Consider the following 5,179-nt stretch of genomic DNA (forward strand, 5'->3'; position numbering starts at 1 on the left):
CTATAAGGGAAAGGAATATATACTTTGACTTCATGATCGTGCATGGTGGAAGATTCAATGGAGTAACAAATACTAGCCAACATGACTAGGGAGCTGCACTCAAACTGAAGGGCGTGAAACCATCCGTTGAAAAAACAAGCCTCACATTTCTACGGTCACTAGAAAAATTTCGAAAGTCTTCATCAAATTGTCGCCACGCTTCTCCATCACAGGGGTGCACTATCTTACTAGATGGGGACCGCTTGTGAGACCGCATTAGCTTTGTTATCTCCACATGCGCATATAACCTTTGTAGTCTATCTTTAATGGGAAGGTACTGCAACACTTTAAGTGGGACTCTATTCAAGCCTTCCTCGTAGCGAGAGGTCCCACAAACATCACACTTATCTTTAATTTCATTATCTTTATAGTAAAGCATGTAATTGTTATAACAAACATCAATTTTGATATATGGCATACCAAGACCCTCTAATAGTTTCTTTGACTGGTAGAAGTCCTTGGGAAACTTAGATTCTGGAGGCAAAAATTCATAGATTAACTGCAAGTTTGCTTCAAAGTGTGCAATTGATATGGTGTATTGTGATTTTAAAGCTAGTAAGTGTGCTGCAGGAGAAAAAGATGAAAGTGTTGTGTTCTCATGCACTGCTTGATCAGCACTAGTAACCATCCGATAAAAAGCTTGGGCAGATGCCGTTAGCTCCTCATCGATTCTCGATGCATGGTCACCACCTAGGTTAACTAACATATCATCCATGCGGTTAGTTTCACCATAACCCTCAACATGTGCATCTTCAACATGACTAACAACAAATCTCTCACTATGCGCTGTCTAAGCTTTGTAGTCATCCCGAAACCCAAATTTACACAAGTGCATCTATATAGTAAACCTTTTATGCCTAACACAATTCCGGCACAATGCGCAAGGGCACTTAATTATTCCACCTTCAACTAGATTAGGCATGGAGAATGCATGGTCTAGAATTGATTAGTGTGTTCTCAATCCAATCATTAGCAGGAGCTTTCTCCCGGGACCAACCGATGTACATCCACTCATAGTCTACCATTAATTTGTTCTGTTCTAAAAAGATAAGCAAAAATGACATTTTCAGTTTCACAATAAGTTGACACATCTATCAATAACCAATTTGCATTGCTAACTAATAGGCACCAGATCAAACACTATGATATTACATTTACTAGTATTTGAAACTGACCACATTTCATATGCATCCACAGCCACAAAACAAGCAACCAGCAGCCATAGACATGAACACTACCATGAAGAACATCATGACACTACTAGTAGTCAATAATCCATTCAAGAATTCACATTGATTTACTCAACATAATATAGAAATTAGGATCACCTACCTTCAGATCTCCGGGAGCGGACTGTCTCGGTCGTGATGCTAGCTTGTGAGCCGTTGAGACACACACGGCTAGGCCGAGTGAGGATTTGGGGATGACTGGGCCTCCTTCACTCCTAGATCAACACTGGCCGCTAGCTCCTTCGCTCTTAGATGGTGCAGCTTCACTCTTGTCCCAACCAAACCCCCCATATACCTCCTTCGTTGCCATTCCACTGGCTTTGACCCACTGCCGCCGCATCTCCACCAATCACCCTCCCCTACATCCGCGTCTCACGAGCACACCCTCATGTCGATGAGATCAGGTGCACTGACTGTGGATGGAGGGGCCGGCATGTTTGGATGCCGGATTTGGGGCGATTTGGGATTGAGGAGGATGGAGGGGAAGATGGATGGCTCGAGGGGATGACAGATTTGTGATTGAGGAGGATTGGGAGCGGCCTGGTTGGTGGTGATTGGGGGCGGTCTGGTTGGCGGCGTCGCATCGGAGGAACTCGAGAGGGATGGCGCAGCAAGAAATTGTATGCACCGAGTGGGCTGTTATGCGCGGTCGTGTTTTCTCTTCTTCTTCTTTTGCCTACAGCACGCAGAAGCGAAACTATCATTGGCCCAGACGCAAAATAATGCTCGAGAGAGAAAAAGAAGTGGCACGTATGCATACAAAAGCTAATTTCCTGTAAGTTTAAGGTAACTCCAAGGAAAAACATTAATTTTCATGACAGTTCGATATAGCTCTCACAATTAATATATATTTTCGTGGGGGTTCATAGATACCCACCATGAAAAAGTATTATCGTGATGATGCAGAAGTACCCACATGATAAAAAGACCATTATCCTGTAGGTTCAATATGTCTCTCACGAAAATTGATCCCCCTCACAAAATTCCGTTTTGTGGTAGTGTGGGCAGTGCGTGGCGGCGGAGCTCTAAAACGAAGAGGTTAACACGACGGGGCAGCTAAAGCGGATGTGGTGGGGAGGATGTTGCTAGAGATGAATGCAGAAGGGCGGGAGGTGGGAGCATAGAGAAACAAGTGCTGCAACAGTCGAGAGGGTGAATAAACAACGGTAGCCATCCGATGAAGGTTGAAAGGGATAAGAATGCCACCTGATTGAAGCATTATTTTCAGATGATTGAAATATAGCAACACCTTTTTTTCAGGCCATGCAAAAATCAAAATAGGAGTATTCCTATTCCTATCCACTGTAGGTCAGTTTCTTCTGCTCGATCGGTACTTGACTCAATTTTCTGCCTCCGACGCGTTGATTGTTCGCGGGCTGTGAAAAGGCCAGGCCATTCGAGCTCGGCCCAAAACATTACTGCTCCTAGTATTGGGCTGCCTCTTCGAAGAGAGATGGGCCGCCGCTACAAGCCCGCCACCATCCGCCTCTGGGACGACGCCGCCGCGCTCCTTGCCGACCTCAACGCCACCCAGTCCGCGCTCGACGCCAGCCGCGACGAGCTCGCCGGCCTCCACACCCCCCTCGGCACCGCCAACGCCCTCCTCCAAACCCTCCTCCACGCCATGGCTCGCGATGGCAAAGGCCGAATACAAGGCGTGGGCCCGGGAGCTGACCACCGAAGACGGGTGGTCATCGGCCCCCACAGGCTGATGAACGCCGCCGGCCAGGTGGTGTTCCCGGCACTGGGCCACGCGTGCATTCGCTTCCAAGACGACCTCGAGAGGTACATGAGCTACACGCCCGGCGGCGAGTGCCCGTCCGACGAGCCGTTGGAGCACCGGCTGGTGCTCAGCGGCTGCGAGCCGCTGCCGCGGCGCCGTCGCGGTCGCCGAAAGGGAACATGCAGCCGACGCCGCTGCCGAAGAGCCTTTGTGCTACGCCGCCGGACACCACCGTCGTCTGCGACGCGTACCCCTGCGAGAACTACTCGTGCCTGGTGAACGTCAAGGCGCACGGCTGCAACGGCTGCTTCGACCTGCACCGCGGGCAGGAGAAGAACCGGTGGGAGCGCGACGACGGCGCGCTGTCCTACTCCATCGACGCTGTGCTCAAGACGAGGCCGTACGACACGTTGCGCATCGGTCTGGACATCGGCGGCGGGTCGGGCACGTTCGCGGCGCGGATGCTGGAGCGCGGGGTGACCATGGTGACCGCGGCCATGAACTCCGGCGCGCCGTTCAACAGCTTCATCGCGTCGCGGGGGCTGGTGCCGGTGCACGTCAGCGCCGCGCACCGGCTGCCTTTCTTCGACGGCACACTCGACATCGTGCACACGATGCACGAACTCGGCAATTGGATCTCCGACGTGATGCTGGAGTTCACGCTGTTCGACATCTACAGGGTGCTGAGGCCTGGGGGATTGTTCTGGCTCGACCACTTCCTCTTCCTCGGCACGCAGCTAAACACGACGTACGCGCCGATGGTTGATCGGGTCGGGTTCAAGAAACTGCGGTGGGAACACTGGCCGGAAGCTCGGCCGGGGAAAGGAGAAGAACCAGTGGTACATCACGGCGCTGTTAGAGAAGCCCATGACGTGAGGACAATATCAGAGTTGCTTTTCAATCTAGCAGGAGTATTGGGGAACACAAAATCATTGCAGAGCTTAACATTTTGGCGATACAATAATACTTACTGTTAAGTGTTAACATCAAGAGCCCAAAATTTTGGGCCTCGAGCTGCCACATCGAAACTTCATTTACTTAGTTTCTAAACTTGAAACTTCTTAAAATGAAATGGCAGAGCACCTGCCACCTTGCTTAAAAGAAAATTTGGGCTACCCTCCATCTCCATGATTTTTCGCTCGATTTTTACTTGCCCCTGCCATCGGAAAATGAGGATTATCCGGTAGCATGGGGTGTTCGTTATTTTATTTATCGTGGGAAATTAGCCTGAATTTTTGCAGGATGCTTTGCAGCTCCATTCCCTGTCTCCATGATTTTTCTTGGGATTTTTGTACGTCCTTCTGTGTAAATAAGTACTCTCTCATGTAATAAATACTTAGATGTATCGAACAAGATCTAATTAAACTTGTGACATTTTGATTAGTTTTTTAAAAAAATATTTAGTTTAGAAATATAAAAATTATATATACAGATTTATCTTAAAAAATACTTTCATAATATCATAATTTTATTAGACTTCTACAATATATTCTAATAGAAAAGAATAAGTACACATGAGTGGCAGTGTTATATCCAAAACGTCAAATATAATGCTTTGTCCTAGCTAGAAACGCTCCTTCGGAAACGAAGAAAAATTACGTACGAGCTGAAGTAAGCAAGAAGTGTCTACACGGTTAGGCAAATTAAAGCACAACCTTGTCACAGAGAACTGTTAGAACTGTTAATTAATCAACTGTGAGATGCAGGGATGGTCGTTCTCATCTCGACCGGGCGACCTCAGTCAGTCACCTCCTGAGCTTCTCGAGCAGCGCCGAGATGTCCCACTCGTCCGTCTCGATGCCCCGGTCCAGCTTTCGGCCGCACCTTCTTGAACCCGATCTGGTAAGGGCGAGTTGCCCCGGGTCCTTGGCCCAATCTAGAGTACCCTGTCCACTGCTCTAAGCCCAGTCTGTCTCTCGTGGGCTCGAGTTGTCCAATCTAGATGACTAACTTTTTGTTTCCTGAGGTTCCGCGCTGCAACGTGCTCCCGAGGCAAGGTCTAATTTGCTTGTCGGCTCTCGAGTGATCCGCATGCAGCTAGGGATGGAAATTCTACCCGCGGGTATGAATTTGATTTCTTGCTCACAAGGCACCGTAGGTCGAATACTCACTAAGCATTGGGTCGATTACGTGTTTTAAAGTCTACCCACAGATATACTCGATATGTAATGTTGGTCCAACCAATCTA

General features: G+C 48.6%; 1 pseudogene; it reads left to right on the forward strand.

The window, feature by feature from the left end:
* Nucleotides 1-2,721: 2,721 nt before the first annotated feature.
* On the forward strand, nucleotides 2,722-3,867 carry LOC133895947 (probable methyltransferase At1g29790; annotated as a pseudogene).
* The last annotated feature ends 1,312 nt before the right edge of the window (nucleotides 3,868-5,179 follow it).

This window comes from Phragmites australis, chromosome 16, assembly GCF_958298935.1.
Source record: "Phragmites australis chromosome 16, lpPhrAust1.1, whole genome shotgun sequence".
In the NCBI taxonomy this organism is placed as follows: Eukaryota; Viridiplantae; Streptophyta; class Magnoliopsida; order Poales; family Poaceae; genus Phragmites; species Phragmites australis.